Source organism: Myxocyprinus asiaticus, chromosome 39, assembly GCF_019703515.2.
Source record: "Myxocyprinus asiaticus isolate MX2 ecotype Aquarium Trade chromosome 39, UBuf_Myxa_2, whole genome shotgun sequence".
Taxonomy (NCBI): Eukaryota; Metazoa; Chordata; class Actinopteri; order Cypriniformes; family Catostomidae; genus Myxocyprinus; species Myxocyprinus asiaticus.
The window spans coordinates 4,571,252-4,589,644 of NC_059382.1; the positions used below are offsets into that span (position 1 = coordinate 4,571,252).

At 35.9% G+C, this 18,393-nt stretch overlaps 1 long non-coding RNA gene across 1 annotated transcript; it reads left to right on the top strand.

Moving 5' to 3' along the window:
- The first annotated feature begins 2,512 nt into the window (after positions 1–2,512).
- On the top strand, positions 2,513–5,119 carry LOC127429914 (uncharacterized). The gene is made up of 3 exons (XR_007895371.1): positions 2,513–2,613; positions 3,213–3,334; positions 4,449–5,119. It is a non-coding gene; the product is annotated as an uncharacterized LOC127429914 (long non-coding RNA).
- The last annotated feature ends 13,274 nt before the right edge of the window (positions 5,120–18,393 follow it).

Consider the following 18,393-nt stretch of genomic DNA (forward strand, 5'->3'; position numbering starts at 1 on the left):
TTGGAAAAAAAATCGCCATTTTTTGTTACAAACAAACAAACAAACAAACAGTCAAACAAAAAAACATCACCTTTAGTTTGTGTCAACAGTAAAAAAGTTATGAGTTAACATAATAATAATTCCTTACATTTATATAGCAATTTTTTAGGCACTCAAAGCACCCTCCTCAACAACCACCAGCGTGCAGCATTCACCTGGATGATGCAACAGCAGCCATAGTGCACCAGAACACCCACCACACACTAGCTATTGGTGGAGAGTAGAGTGATGTAGCCAATTCAGGGATGGAGATTATTAGGAGGCCATGATAGATAAGGGCCAATTTTGGCCAGGACACCGGGGTTATACCCCTACTCCTTATGAGAAGTGCCCTGGGATTTTTAATAACCACAAAGAGTTTAATGTCTCATCCAAAAGATGGTGTTTTGTTTTTTACAGTATAACATCCCCATCACTATACTGGCACATTAGGATCCACACAGACTGCAGAGTGAGAACCCCCTGCTGGCTTCCCTAATACCTCTTCCAGTAACAACCTTAGATTTCCCCAGGAGGTCTCCCTTCCAGGTAATGACCAGGCTCAACCCTGCTTAGCTTTAGCAGGCAACCAGGAAAGAGCTGCAGAGTGATATGGCTGCTGACAAAGAGATTCTTGCAGAATGCAACAGTTAACACTTTTCAGCTTTTGAAGTGCCTGACATTATAAAAGCGAATACAAAATATAATTTTTTCATATAAATATATAAATAAAAATCTTATAAATTAAAACATACCTGAGAGATTGAGCTCGTAAAATACAAAATAAAATAATATTTTCTGATATTTGATAATGACAATAGTTGAAAATAAAAAGAAGTAAATAAATAAATAAATAAAAAAAGATAATCTTTCCATTTGCAAAATAACAACATGTTTTGCATACTAAGTAAAAAAATAACATGAACAACAATATAGCTGGGTCAGTTTGGTTCAGTATCACTCGGGTCATCTCACTGCTTTCTAAAATATGTCCATGATGATTTTTTGGAAACCCTCAAAAGTATATTTAGGTGCAAGTTCAGCATGTAAATGAAGCTGAACATCCTGGCACAAGCACACAACTTTTTAAGCACTCTCTCTCTCTCTCTCTCTCTCTCTCTCTCTCTGGCAAATCTGAATAAATACAAGCACAAAGAGAGTGATAAGATATTTGGCAACAGTAGCTTACTAATATGAATGTGTGTTTGTGGACAGAGTGGTAAAACAAATAAACTACAGTAGATGCAAGAAAAAAGCATGTAAAATACATAACAAAACAGTACTTCAAGTTTCTAAAATTCTTTCAATAAATCTTCCGAGAAAGTATCTTACAGCTATCAGTTATGTCCAGACTGTGCAAAACACATTAAGATGTATAGCTTTCATTACACTTCTAAACTGATAAGGACAAACCAGTGGTTCCCAAACTTACGATAACTTTGTGCCACTTTTAAGCCAGTTTTAAAGATGCTGCTGCCATCAAATTACACAGTTTCTTTTTTCTTTTTTTTTTGTAGCAATACAAATGCAGCCAAGTTGCACTGAAGTATATATGCAAGTACATTCACGATTATAATAAAATACATTTCAAGTGCAATGGAATATGTTTCAGAATTCCATACTTAGATGCATTTAAGATGAACTGATATTAAGTTGCAATAAAGCATATCCAACATTATACTTTAAATATTCTGCATTTCAAATGCATTATAAGATAGTGTCCTTATGATAAAGAAGTGCACTTCTTCAATCATAAGTGTTGTAATCTTCATTTTAAACTAATCTGACATAAGCAGGCAGAATCTTTTTATTTCAGTCTGAATCTTCTTCTTTCTAGTTGTGAAAACTTTGAACTTTGCATGTTTCATTGGTCAGTAGGTAGCGCATCCAGGATTCTCTCGATTATTTAGGGCACCGAGCTGCAAGGACATAAAAAAACAAACAAAACATTTTATGAATAATTTGCTCTGCACGGACGATTACACAAACCCACTTGCGCATTAAGCCCAAAAAATCATGGCCATGTCCACTGACATTGCATGCATGATGTATAGCATAACACTGCGCTTAATTAAGACATAAAGCTCTCAAAAAAGAGCCCACAGCTGTTGTGTTGGGCTGGACGGGTTGCTCAAACAGATATAGGAATTTCAGAGGGCACAGTGTTTACAGTTTTCGAGACAATTAACCTATGAATGGCTTACATATAATTGTCTCTGCATGTTAAGATGGGATAGTAGAAAGTATTTTAACACCAAAAAAATTACACACTTCAGCTTAAATAAGCTTATGTAATAATTACAGTAACATAGGTCCTACTGATGGTAAGTAGTAAGTCACTCACAAACTATAATCATATGGGCCAAATTATTTGCAAATGCCCAACAGTTTATCAAACAGATATGTACAGAACCTCCCCTCTTAATTATTATGGGTAGTTTATTGTTCTTGTTTTGCATAAGGGCTTTTCCAGGAGCACAGTAAATATGATCCATATGCATCTCCCACACACCACTCTCAGAACAGATCAAAACGCACCACATCTGTAGAGCTTAGAAGCATCTCACATCTCTTCAATCCACGACAGACATCATGGTAAGAAATATCATTTTAACCAGCTGTTCGATGAAAAGTATTAGTTCACTTAAACATTCTTTTGTCAGTCTCTTCTTATGAAAGTCTTTTGACCTGATCATGAACCTTGTTTGAACAAGTCATTGATTCTAACCATGCTTCACTGGTAAAGCTGGATGTCACTGTGGCATTTAACACCAGTAACCATGGCATTCTATTTGAAACATCAAAAGAACTTGTCACTTATGGAATGGTTCTGGAACTCATATAAAAGGACTGCGTATAAAAGATAAGATTCTTTAATGTGGACTCACAGAATAAATGTTTTTTTCTTTCTTTGTCTGTGCTATAGAGCAGTCAACTGAAGTCTCCTAAATAAACAGTCAAAATCCTCCTTTGGTGTTTCTAACAGTAAACAAGGAGCAATAGATTTTTTATTAACAACACACAAGTTGTAATTGCTACTGTTGTGTATTGTGTATGCTTTATCCTCTACTGCCATTATAATAATACAGTATAATACACAGAGGAAATGACTATAGATGAATTTTGTATTTTTGCTTGCTTTGTGTGTGTTTGCGTGTGTGTGTGTGTGCGTGCATTGTTTTTGATCACTTTAGGTTTTCACTGTGTCTATGAGGGGTCTTCTTCTGGTCTGTCTGCTTCCTCTTTGTACTCAAAGTCTGGATGTGACTGCAGACCCACAAACTCTTATGGAAATTGTTAAAATTTTTAGGAGTAGGTAAGTCACTCTCAAAGTTACAACTGTAGTTTAAATGAACCTTTCAGCATTATGGCTAATATGTTGGCTTGACAATGGTATTAAACAACAATATATAGATGGTTGCAAACACCACATATAAAGATTGTTTCAGAAATGTTGGTAACACTTTATTTTAGGGATCAGAAATTAGACAGTAATTAATGACTAATAACTGGACTTGTAAGGGACTAGTTATGGACTTGTTTATCAGGCCTTTGTTTGTTGATTTCTTACCCTTGCCTAATAGCCTCTTTACATATGTCTTTTCCTAACAAATAACTTACTAGGTAAAAACAAAAGACACCAATAGCTAGTAAGGTGCAAAATACATCCTTTATAGGTTCTCATTACACTATGTGAATGTGCAACTTATAAGTATAAAATAAATATAGAAGGCAGAGACTTTTGATGCTTAGTGTCAATAGCAACAAAAGCATCCTCTCCGCACTAAGGGCAAATAGTGTTAGATACTATATTCACCCCTAATTAAACACTACCATACAGTACAGGGGCATCACTGTGGCATGTTTATTGTGTTTAGAGTCCCACAAACACCCTACACCAACCCCTATACCCCTAAACCTAACCCTAACCTTCCCTGCTTTGTTGAAGTACTATATGCATTCTACATGTATTTAATACTTAAACAGCCACACATTCACACAGAGTACTGAGAACCTATAAAGGATGTATTTTGCATCATACTAGCTATTGATACAGTATGTTTCATATTTAGCTAAGAAATTCATTGTTATGACAAAAGCAAATATAAAGGGGCTTTAAAGCAAGAATAAGAAATCAGCCAATAAAGGCTTAATAAATACCTTATAATGCCAAACAAGTCCATAACTAGTCACTTACAAGTGTAATGATTAGTTATGAATTACTGTCTAATTTCTGATCCCTAAACTACAGTGTTACTGGAATGTTATATGAATCAAGGTTCAACATGACAACATATAACAATATTTAACATTTGTTAATGATTTATATAATACTTCACAAAAAGTAATGTATGTAAATTATCCTAATTAAACATATGTTATATACAATTTTATACAAATTTACACTGCTTCTGCTTCATGTTTTTCAGATTACATTTAGAGATGCAATACGCTGTAGCCATCAATCTTGAGATGGATGAATGCCTCCCAAATGCTCATTTAAATTCTATGGTTTTGGGCTTCAGGAATTTACAAAACGTTGGAACTGACATAGGACAGGACAACATTTTTGTCTCAGATGACCTCATTGCTGCAAAATACAAGACTGTAAATACAGGAAAAATTATTTACACAGAGCATGCAGAGTTTCGGCTAATTAATTATTTGTACAGAGTTTTGCAAAGAAGTAATCGATGTGTGATTTATTTATCTTTAATATCACCGTGTTTGAACAAATGCCTTAATGGGCAATATAGCATTGAAAGTAGTCTTAGGCAATTACAGTCATACACAGGAATTAAAGCCTTTTTGTTTGAACACTTAAATAATGGTGATAACATGCAGATGATGGTCAATAGAATGAAAGAAATAGCACCTGATTTGCCTCTTTTTCAGTGTGACCATTTGAAACAATCTACTTGTGTTCTCCTATAGGTTGAAAGGTAGCACTTAAATTTACATTTATTCATTTACAGACGCTTTTATCCAAAGTGAATTACAAATGATGTATTCAACATAAGTGAATCATTCTATGGAATAATCTACAAATCTTTTAAAGTTACTATAATAAGATGATTGCTTGACTGAATAAAAATCTTTTCTAGGCCTTACTTTGTGCCTTAAGTATTGTATCAAGCACACTCTTATGACCAAACATCACTGGAGGGATGCTCAATCAGAGCCCCTCTCCCAGGGGGAGCCTTCAAAGTTTTCAAAACAAAGGGTAACACGGCGGTACACTGGCGAGGAGACCAGAGGCCGTTTTTTGTATCGATGTCACTATACGAGATGCTTCAGTACACTGAATAAACTGCTTTTGTGAGGAAACAACTCATCACTAAATGAACTGACAACCTGTCAGCTAATCTTCAACATGTTTTACACTTAACAATCCTTTTGGAGTGAGCTATGGGTGGAGATTACTATGAAAAAATTGCTGTTTTATAAGAGAAGTCATGGTCACAATTACCTTCACATCTTCTAGAAGTAATAATTCATCCATTTATTTTGCAAGTGTATGTGTCACATTTTAGCTTAAAAGAGCTTGTGAACTTTGGGATACATGTTAGTATGTGTATTAAGGAAAGATAATGGAAAAATGTCAGCATAGTGTGGCAAAATACCCTACTGTGGCAGTAGCATGTTTCAGGTGGTAATGCCATGGTATTGTGGACATTTACCAAGACATTATCATACCCTTGTACCGTGGTGTTTACCTCGTACTCCAACAAGATAAGTCAAAGAATACCATGGATTTGCCATGATATACAGTATCAAAAGCACCATGGTACTTTTATGTTAGTGTAAAAACTTGACTACATTTATAGTACATGGACACCAGAAAGCCGTTTATTGCAAGAAAGCTGCTTGAGGCTCAAAATCGGTGTTTGCGTATATATGAATTGGTAGCAGCTTTCTCTTTACTGCCATGTATAGTTATGTTTAGCCACTTGGCACCTCAGAGACAGCTCTGAGTTCCTTTGTCACGATCTAGACACACATCAGCAGAATCACATTAAACAACTCTCATTCTAAAATGTCATTCTAATACCTTAAGGGATTATTATTATTCAACTTAACATATAAACACTGATATCATAAATGCAATGTAGTCAGAAACATAATCAGTAATTTAATTTCTCCCACAGAACCAGTCAGACAGACAGTCATGTAAGTTTGGTCCTTGAAGGAAGACTCTACTCTGATAGGAAAATAGATTATTATCTTCTTATCAAATTCGAAAAGACCTTTTCAGTGGCAAGGCTTCAAGTCATAGGTGGACTAACACATATTCAGATTAACTAAAACACCTTGAGTTTTCTGTTGTATCTTAACTGATGATATGTACCAATCAAAAAAAAAAAAAAAAAAAAAAAAAAATCCTTTCAAATGAGCTGAAAATGTATTGATCCATCTATATGGACACTTCAAATTGCAATCCAGTAGTACTGTCAATACATTCTAGAAGTAATATATTTAAATTGCTACAAACATTGTTGTGACATTTAAACTGGCTACTTACACTGCATCACATACTTGTCAGAAGACTCTTGTTCCCACATCCAATGATGTTATTGCGAGCATGTCACGATCAAATGTTTCATGGTCGGTAGCATCAGAAAGGTGAGGTTTGTCGTAATGTTCAGGTTTCTTCTTTGGACTGGAGCATTAGGTTCACTGTAATCAACAATTCAATACATAAAACTAATTAAACTTTGAAACATCCTCAAATAAGATGAAACATATGAAGTTTAAAGTGGAAACTAGCTATGCATAACACTTACAGAAGAGATCGTGCTGTACAAGGTGGTAACGACAAACAAATGTAACTTTAAAGTTCTACTTGATCAAACCCTTAAAATGACTTTTGTTGGTGTTACGTTCTGCCGTGTATTTCGCTTGTGTTTTCTTTCATCTTTTAATTTATTCTTTACTGTCATGATTCTTAGATTTTGTGACTGGTTATTCATCACATCAGTCATCATTACGACACCCTTCAAGGAACCAATCTTGCTCACCTTTACTCACCTTCTCTGTATAAACACCTGGAAGTGACAAGAGGAAGTATGCTTACACATACAAGGAATTTGTCTTGGTCACAGAAACTTCCATTGCACAGACAAAAAACAAGACACAGCTAATAAAAAAAAAATATAAAGAAATATTCAATAGACAAATATGTTCAAATAAATTAATTTCTTTCAGTACTTTCAGGACAAACATATAGCAACAAGGCACAGGATAACTGAAAATCATAATTACAGAAGTGCAAACGTACAGTTAGATATAGAATAATGTACAGTGAATGACTATTTACAGGTATTGTAGTAGCCATCAATGTCCCAAAGCAGCAGTGTTGGGCGGGTTTTATCCCCCTACAGTGCATCCGGAAAGTATTCACAGCACTTCACTTTTTCCACATTTTGTTATGTTACAGCCTTATTCCAAAATGGATTCAATTCATTATTTTCCTCAAAATTCTACAAACAATACCCTATAATGACAACATGAAAGAAGTTTGTTTGAAATCTTTGCAAATTTATAAAAAATAAAAAACGAAAAAAATCACATGTACATAAGTATTCACAGCCTTTGCCATGACACTCAAAATTGAGCTCAGGTGCATCCTGTTTCCACTGATCATCCTTGAGATGTTTCTACAACTTGATTGAAGTCCACCTGTGGTAAATTCAGTTGATTGGACATGATTTGGAAAGGCACACACCTGTCTATATAAGGTCCCACAGTTAACAGTGCATGTCAGAGCACAAACCAAGCCATGAAGTCCAAGGAATTGCCTGTAGACCTCCGAGACAGGATTATATCGAGGCACAGATCTGGGGAAGGGTACAGAAAAATTTCTGCAGCATTGAAGGTCCCAATGAGCACAGTGGCCTCCATCATCCGTAAATGGAAGAAGTTTGGAACCATCAGGACTCTTCCTAGAGCTGACCTCCCGGCCAAATTGAGCGATCGGGGGAGAAGGGCCTTAGTCAGGGAGATGACCAAGAACCCGATGGTCACTCTGACAGAACTCCAGCATTTCTCTGTGGAGAGAAGAGAACCTTCCAGAAGAACAACCATCTCTGCAGCACTCCACCAGTCAGGCCTGTATGGTAGAGTGGCCAGATGGAAGCCACTCCTCAGTAAAAGGCACATGACAGCCCACCTGGAGTTTGCCAAAAAGCACCTGAAGGACTCTCAGACCATGAGAAACAAAGACTGAATTCTTTGGCCTGAATGGCAAGCGTCATGTCTGGAGGAAACAAGGCACCGCTCATCACCTGGCCAATACCATCCCTACAGTGAAGCATGGTGGTGGCAGCATCATGCTGTGGGGATGTTTTTCAGCGGCAGGAACTGGGAGACTAGTCAGGATCGAGGGAAAGATGAATGCAGCAATGTACAGAGACATCCTTGATGAAAACCTGCTCCAGAGCGCTCTGGACCTCAGACTGGGGTGAAGGTTCATCTTTCAACAGGACAACGACCCTAAGCACACAGCCAAGATAACAAAGGAGTGGCTACGGGACAACTCTGTGAATGTCCTTGAGTGGCCCAGCCAGAGTCCAGACTTGAACCCGATTGAACATCTCTGGAGAGATCTGAAAATGGCTGTGCACCGACGCTCCCCATCCAACCTGATGGAGCTTGAGAGGTCCTGCAAAGAAGAATGGGAGAAACTGCCCAAAAATAGGTGTGCCAAGCTTGTAGCATCATACTCAAAAAGACTTGAGGCTGTAATTGGTGCCAAAGGTGCTTCAACAAAGTATTGAGCAAAGGCTGTGAATACTTATGTACATGTGATTTTTTTTTTCTTTTTTTTTTTTAATAAATTTGCAAAGATTTCAAACAAACTTCTTTCACATTGTCATTATAGGGTATTGTTTGTAGAATTTTGAGGAAAATAATGAATTTAATCCATTTTGGAATAAGGCTGTAACATAACAAAATGTGGAAAAAGTGAAGCGCTGTGAATATTTTCCGGATGCACTGTATCAGATTACTTCCTGATTCATGACACAGAAGACAAAGTGAAGCTAAGATAGGATCTTATAAAAAGTCTGTCTACAGAGGCAATCAGCTAATCGCTGCAGAGTTTCATTCAAAGGCACATTCAGAGTTTACTCATGAATCCAGATGAACCTTATTGGACAGACCTATTAAATAAGAACAAGGATGGGTGTGTGGTTTTCTACACCTTAATCTCCCCCTGTATAAATGTGTGTCTCCAAGGTCACATTATACCATCAGGTCTTGTCCAATTAAAAAAAACTACAAGGGAATTAAAGCTTTTGCTTTCACACACATCTATGAGAAAGACGAAAACTCTGTTAATCTGAGCAAGGAAATGAATAAGATTGCTGAACTTGTGCCACTCTACCGCTGTTCGAATGGTTGCATCCTTTGTGGAAGGCCAGGGTCAGATATAAATGAAGAGTGTCTGACGGTGTCTCTTGATCACTAGTGTTAAGTTTCTTCTTTTCCAGTGATGCTTCAGGTTAACTGATGTGCTCTTGAACTGCATGAACTTTTGAGGATACACATCAACACTCAAACTGAACCTTTCTTTCACATGCTGCCTTGTGTTATTTCTTTCAAAAAGCACAGTTTTGATAAATTAATTGTAAAATCTTCAAGGGAAGAGTACATGTTTACAATACATACTATCCACTGAAAGAAATTAGTTTTAAAAAATAATTCTCTAGTCATCAATAGAGATTTAAACCAAATATAACAAAAATGGGAAATGTGGAAACTGACACTGATAAAGGAAAAATACTAGGTTGGTGTGGCTATCCTTAAGAGGACTCTCCATAGACATACTATATGAACTATAGATTCTATCCCCTAAATCTAACCCTCACAAAAAACGTTCTGCATTTTTACATTTTCAGAAAAACATCGTTTAGTATGTTTAAGCGATTTGAATTATGGGGACACTAGAAATGTCCTCATAAACCACATTTATAGCATAATACCCTTGTAATTACCAGTTTGTAACCTAAAAAAACTCCTTGTAAAAAATATATTTTTCATTGTTAGTTCATGATACCTAATACATTAACTAATGTCAACTAATGGAACCTTATTGTAAAATGTTAACCAAAGTTTATATATAGTCAGTCAATCTAACTTGGAGATAAACAGAACTGTTTTTATTGCATCCAACTTCTTTTTTAGTGATGCCTTATATTTGGTCATTGTGGGGTTCAGTGCAAAATGTAGGGTTAAGAAAAGGTACATTGGCTTCAAAACATTTGAGAATCCCTGATGCAAACTGTTTCTATTGATTTTTCATGATTTATTTATTGCTTATTTGCTCACTGTTTTGTTTGCTCTGGGACACGAAGGGAGATTCTGAATGTTCGAGTTGCTGCTTAAAAAGTGAGAAAAATGTATAATTAAAAAAAATCTTCCAGATCATCCGATGCGTGTGATGGCTTTATGTGAAGAACGGATCTAAATTCCATTTTTTTTGCAGCAATCAGAATCCTCATCCGCCATAACAGTTAGATTCCACTTTCCTCTCTTTTAAACATTCAAAATTGCTGCCTTAACGAAAGCGTGTGACATATGGATAGAATATTGGTCTTGTCTTGATGGACTTGTCTGCTAACACTGCTGCTGCAAAGCAAGTACTTAGAATTGCTACTGCTAGAAAATACACAGACATACTGATTTAAGCATGTAGACATGCTGCTGCTGCTGCTGCTGCTGCAAAATTAGACAATGCATGCTGCATCAAGCATGTATGATATGCTGCTGCACAAATATACATTACAAACGATCCCCATGTAGCAGATCAAGACAAGTGCAGCTGGGGTGGAGGTGGGTTACAGAGAAAAACTCTCACAGCACGCTGCATTGAAACCAACTTATCTGAAAAACTGAGCAACTTAGATGTTAGACAAAGAGAGAGACGCAAGTTGATTGGCTACCCGATTGCATGTCAAAGGACCAATCAGCTTGGCTTAACATGTCACATGTGAGCGAGCTAATTGTCTAACAGATAACAAGTTCAAAGAACTTGTGCCACATAGAGTTGCATGTCTGAACTTTGGTCATTTATTAGGGATGGGCAATACCACTTATTTTCTTTTCGATCGGATGCCAATAATTTCAAGTCCAGTATCGTCAGTACCGATACCAATACCGATACTTCTATTCAATTTATTTTTTGGCGATTACTTGGGATAAAATGGGTTATATAAAATAATATTTTTAGTCATAATTCAAGTCATTAGTTTTTTTTTTTTTTTTTTTTTGCCCAAACAGAAAATGTTTATACTTTTGTTTTGTTTACCCTTACAAAAATTAACCATTTCACTACAGTAACTATAGTTTAACCGTGGTATTTAGATAAACCATAGTTACCACACAATTAACCATGGTTACTACTACAATATTACTTTAGTAAAACCATGGTAAACTATTTAAATTACTTATTAACAACAATTACACACAATTATAAGAAATAGGAAATGTCACCTTAAGATATGTTGTTATTTTAGCATGAATTTACTCAAGAAGCAGTGGTGTAGTAGTGTCTGAAGAGGTGGGCATACTGTGAATTTATGAAAAATGCATGCACCCGATCTCTAAAATTAATTTACATTTATATACAGTTCATGTAAAATGTGTAAGAATTTTGTTTCCATTAAAATTGGGACTGTTGTAATTATAGTCCCACATAAACTTACAATATGTATATCAGTAAGTTTGAGGTAAAATACGTAAGTTTCTTGCTGGCATGGTGTAGAGTACACTGCTAAGAACAATGGTATGGTAACTTCATGTTAAATATGTATTTCAATTAATAGATGTCATTAATGTTCCTTTTATTAGGCTACTATGAAAATTGTTTATACTTTATTATTATTCTAACTAATAAACTAATTCATAATATGCAATAAACCATTAAGCACTGTAGCTAATATGAGTAGTAATGTTCACGTTAACACGTTATCTTGTATTACCATATATAGCCTACATATAAATTAATGGTTAATATTTTTATTTGTGTACTATTATGTGCTTTTCTGTGTAGAGTGAAATTGTTTTCCTACTTAGAAATATACATTTAACTTAGGCATATTTCATATCATGAGAAAAAGGCACCACCGACAGCAGTAAAAGAAGAGAAAAAAAGAGCAGGGGTGCAATAACATGCAGTATTACATTTAAATGTATATACACATATTGTGTTTTTCAGCATTTATGAATGTTAAGATGAGTAGAAGAAACAGTTCCCATCCTGCACACATATTTGCTAATATAGCCTAATCAATTTTATTTCACTTTGAAGCTTATGATTATTGTTCATGGTAACCAAATAATAATGTCCCTAGTTAATAAATAAATAAAATATTTAGTGGTTTAACACGTAGCTAAATCCGCAGATTGGCGGTCCGAACTACGTACATTGAGAGCAGCATTTGTCATGAGACTGACCTGACATACAAGTTTGGAAAGTGAGACATAACACCCAACAGCAATAAATAAGCAATCTTAAACTGTGCAAAAAAACAAGTTAATTTGTTAAAAAGTATAAAGCTTGTAGCCTACTTTATTAGCACATGTATAACTGCTTCAAGGTCCCTAAAGACACCGGTCTCTTCAGGTCCAGGTAACCACATCACCGTAATGCAGTGTTTCCCAACCTTTTTTCTGCCACGGCACACTTTTTACGACTAAAAAATTCTACGGCACACCACTGGATAACCATTGTCAATATTTTTCCTTTTCAAGAACTTGTCCATGTTTTCTGTCCGTCTTAGTAGCGTGTTTACTTGTAATGTTTGAAATTCGGCTATGCAAAAAATAAATAAATAAATAAATCGTGTAGGTAGGCTACGCTGTGTGAGGTCACAGGTGGCAAGAGCACTAAATAGATAATGAAAAAACAACAAATTTGCTACTTTTTTAATTTGTAGATTTGTTCTTGCAATGCCACAACAAATTACAGGGAGGGGCAAAAAAGTTAAGATAATCGCTGGTCCACGAATATTTTTTCTGGGGATATTTATTTTTAAAGAATAAGCACCAATTCCAGCTTTTTTAGTGATTCAAGTTTATTCAAGTTTACAATTGTGCAGAATTAGCTGCAAAATAAAGAGTATTTTGGTGAGGCTTGCTTCTGTTTCACAAATTTGTTCAATTTGATTAACTGATTAGTTCAGTGACCCCTTCTGGAAATATCACTAGGTGGCGACAAATGAGCATCTTATGTGCTATGAGTGAGTCAGTGAATCATTTTGAGTCGTTCAAGACCGAAATCTACCAAGAGACTTTATAGTGTCTAAGCATTAAAAGAACAAAGCAGATCTATAGTCTTCCTTCAGTCTGAGCATTATTTTTCATCCAAAAAGACAACAATAATAGTTTCAATAACATCCTTACCTTCTCCTTTATTAATACTTGCATGGCTACAAATCTACTGACTTCAGTGAATTATAAACACAAAGCAGATCTATGGTATCGTTTTAAACTGCTGAGCATGACTTTTATCAGAAAAGACCACAATAATAGACAAATAATAATAATTTTGAGTTTCAATAATGTTCTTTCGTCATTGTAAAGCGCATTTCACATGAGTTGAGTCGAGGCGTTAACGCTCCATTCAACGCCAGCTTCGAGCGCCACATTGCCCTCCACATGACAAGCGCTGCACAAAGTGTCACAGATGGGCGATTTTACAAGTTTGCCATGTAAAAAAGAGGGAGATGTGCACAATAAACATTGAAAACATGTATTTGGAAGAGAGAAAAAAGTTTGCAGTTGCATTGTTAGCAGAAAGTAATAAAAGGACTTATGTTTAGGTCTAAGCATTTTTCTTGGTGAATTTAAATTAGATCAATAACTGGGGTCTCTGATATTCCTAAACGATAAGCTAATATTTAATTAAAAGAAATTATGAGACATTCAGTGTCTCTTCACAAATTTGGACAGTTTTTTAATATTTCTTGTTGCTTAGTACTCTCAAAGACATTATAGTTGAAGCAAAAACGTGTGTGTGAAAAACACTTCGGTGTAAAGTGGCGTCACTTCATAGACTTCAATGTATTCTGCAGTGCTGACGCGAGTCATGTGAAAGACCCTTAATGTGTATAAATATCAGTCACTTTTGCACATTAATCATTGCTCTTCACAATCACAAAAGTGACCGATTATGGTTTCAAAATGGCAAATTTCTCCAAAAGGTGAGGAGTTTGGATCCCTGAAATTATTATTATTTTTTTTTCATGCATTTATTTATTTTGTGGAATTTGATAATTTTCCACGGCACACCTGACAATCTTTCATGGCACCCTAGTGTTTGGGAAACACTGCTTTAGTGGCCCTTGCTCTCTGCTGCCTGGCCAGTCTATTTACACTTAATGCAAATAATGATTTGGCTATAATGAACCTGTTTCAGGGGGCCCCCTCGTGGTGGGGAACTATGCAGTCACTTATGTTGCTTAATAGGCACTGTAAGGAGCCTAAAATATCATATTTATGTACTCAAGAAAAATATACGGTATTTCAAGAGCCTCAAAGCCTTTCTCTTATGATACATGAACATAGTATGTTTTTCAGATAACTGAAGGAGTCAATATTTATTCATAAAAAAAAAAAATGTATAATAATTACAGTATATAATTAAGCATTTTCTGCTACACTGTTTGTCAACTAGTATATTTGATGATCCTCCCACAATGAAATGAATGCTGGAGTTGACCTCATATTACATGAATATTGCATGCAGTTCTCTGATTTCTGTCAGGTGTCATGTAGCAACTTAATTCAATATTAAATAAATTGTGGTTTATAAGGAATATATAGGAAGAAGCTATTTAGTGTAGATTAGAATGGCATATTTCTATAAATAATATATACTATATTCTATAATATTATATAGTATATTAGAAGTATCACATTTAGTTGATGCATACACAGTTAATAACATGTTCTTGTTCATTTACAAACATCCTATTTGCTTTTGGCCATGTGGGTGGGTAGTGGATTACACAAATAAGAGACATACAAACACTGCCAAAAACATGGATGAAAGAGTGAGTAATTATGCAGACAGTTTCTTTTGGTCTTTTCTATGATGCAGTGGTTACCAACCTTGTTCCTGGAGGCCCCCCAGCACTACACATTTTGGATATCTCCCCAATCACCTGATTCAACTCATCAGCTCATTAGTGGAGACTCCAAGACCTGAATTGGTTGTGTCAGAAAAAGGAGATTTACAAAATGTGCAGTGTTGGGGGGCCTCCAGGAACAGGGTTGGGAACTATTGAGGAATGTCATATACTTCACCTGTCTCTACACTTGCCTCTGTGAAGAATCACATCTTTGAATCTTAAAGTCCTCTACAGCAGACAGATATTATGGTCAGTAATATTCATGTCTTTATTTTTTTCATTCAATTTTTTAAATCACAAATAGCATATTTAATTAATTTGTATTTGTATTATTATAATCAGTGGTTGTGATATACAGTTCTGTAGGAGTATGGATTATTTTTATATTATTGTACATTGAACATTTAAGAGGATTGATGCTCTTTTTGTCTCTAATGCAATATGTCAGTGTTTAATGATGCAGCACATAGTAATTATTAATTAATTGTGTCACTCTAGAAGTTCGCTGTGTTTCTGTGTGGACACCTGCTGCTCTTTCTGGTTCTGCTCTTTTTTTTTTCTTCTTCATTGGACACAGCATGTGGAAGGAGGGACTGTGAACATCACCACTGAAAGGAGGTAAAGTCTGATTCATATAGAGATGTACAGATTTTAGCCCAAAAACCCAAAAGCCATAGGTTCCCTCAGGAATTTCCAATGGGGTTTTAATGGCAGTTTGAGATTTGTGAGTAAAATAAGGCCCGTGGTTAAAATTATTTGAAAAGACTTTCATGTTTTGTTCTGGAACATTACTCAAATGTTAATTTTTAAGCTACTGTGTTTTTAAAAATGCATGTTGCTATCACAATGCTAATCGAGGACTACAACTACCATAAGTAAGTGAACTACGTGGATTACGAAATGGAAGATGGTTGTAGTCCTCATTTAGCGACAGGATTGCAACATGCTTTTTTTTTTTTTTTAATAGACACGACAGCTTCAAAATGCTCAATGGAGGTATGACTGTGTGTCATTTATGTTCTAAAACAAAATGTAAAAGCACTTTTCTCCACATATAAAATTCCAGAGGGAACCTATGGTGAATTAGTCTTCCGGGTTTGCCTAAAAACTGACGTCATGTCTGAACAGCTTGCTGTATAAACTTAAGGTAAAAATAACTTTTTTCTCTATGAAGTATAACAAAGTATTTAAAAACTAGTAAATCATGTATTTCATTAAAATAGTGAAATTATTATTATTATTATTTCTGGCATCTCAAAATGTTTCTCACCTGGTTCTAATTGAATGTTTTCCAGCTATCCTCATCAGTGTCCTACAGCCATCAATGTCACAAAGGAGCATTGTCTGAGCACATCTAAGAGCAACAAGAAATTTTCTGATTTGCCTTGCATGCTGTGTTTATTTTTTTTTTAAAGAACCAATTTTCAAGCTTTGCTTTATGAAACATTTTCAATGGTGCGTTCATTCATTGAAAACAGATTGAAAAGTTTAAACTGTCAGTATTGTGTACACAAATTGCTTTTGGCTCCTTGAGCTTGAATTTAGACACACTGACATGTTCACATATCCTAAATGCATGTTTGTTAGATTTCATGGAAACCAGCATGCTGAATATCATGCTTGTTCAGGACTTCTTTTTTTTTCTCTTGATAATCAGTTTTTCTTATGTCCCATGATGCTTAGCGTGAAATGTGGCCATTACTTTCGTGATCAAGTAAACACAGTTGTTGCAGCATACTTCCATTCATTCTTTTGTTGCAGTGTTGGGATTTTTTTTTTAAGGAGGCATTTGATTTCATGACAACATACATCGGTTACTATGTCAGTGTGTTAATGAACAATAAAAAGAAAACTGCAAAAGTCAAATTATCTGTAGTTTTAGTCAACTACTCTGTTAGTGCAGATGTGTTTGCCCAATGTCTCCTCTTGTGTTCCAAGGAATGGAAAAACTCACACCTTACAGTTTCTCAATCGAGTTGGCACATTTACTGAAAAACGTACAATTGTCAAAACTCTAAGTACAATCCTCACATCACGTGGTACATTCAGCACACCACTCTGTAACTTGCAAAAGGTGTACCACACACACACTTCAGGAACTATAATATGTGCACGAAAAAAATGCTGCAAGTTCAACCTCATGGGTCTTGCGGTCTCTCCTCGCTGTCTGGCCACAACATTTCATCTACATCACACCTGATATCCTCCCTTACAATGCAATGAGGGAAAAATCTTTTGGCATGATGCAGCCACCCCCTACAACAATCTGCTGTGATATCCTCACAACCAGCATCCATTGCACCCAGTAAGGACAACTGGTCATGAGGACAGTGATCATGGACCTTCCATCTCCATGCAGAAAATAACTCAATGGGATTTAGGAATGGGGAGTATAGTGGGAGAAACTCCAAAAAACGTGGGTGGTAAACAAACCATTACCTGACTGCATTTGAATGATGGAAACTTACGTCGTCCCAAACTATAACATACATTGGCAAGTAATTTCTTACCAACCCCCTCTCATTCTCAGAAATGAGATCCCTGTAAAGAGTTGCCAGGAAATTTAGACATTGTGTTTTATAGGGCCCAGTGATGGGAATGTGGCGGAGTACACCATTCCCACATACGGCAGCACACATTGTAATGTTCCCTTCACACTGGCCTGGCACATCAACAGTGGCTCGGTGACCATTAATATTGTGGCCACGTCTCCTGACTTTGGTTAAGTTGAATCCTGCCTCGTCAACATACACAAAAATGTGCGGGGATTCATCAGCCTCCAGCTCCATCACTCTATTAAAGATAGTAAAGCAATTTAGGAAATGAATTACAGTAGATATTGTAAATCATACAGTTACACATATCCCACATTGTGTAACATTCTGCATATACAGGTTGTACTTGTCAATACTGAAAGACAAGGAGATTACAGCATGGTGTAGTGTACAATGATGAATTCTTACCTGTACATTCTGGTACATCAGCTCCTTCACTCTCTCATCAGTCCTCTCAAAAGGTGCCTTGCAGTGTTGCTTCATTGCAATCTGATTTCTCTTCAGCACTCTCTCAGTTGTTGGAAGGCTGATGGTGTTGACATTTTGAAAGACACCATCATCTTGTATGACTGCACTTTGAATTTTTTTTTAGTCTAGTAGCATTGTTTGCTACGACCATATTACAAATTTCAAGTTCTTGTTGAGCAGTGAAAACTGATCTTCTGCCACCACCATGGGGTAGATGC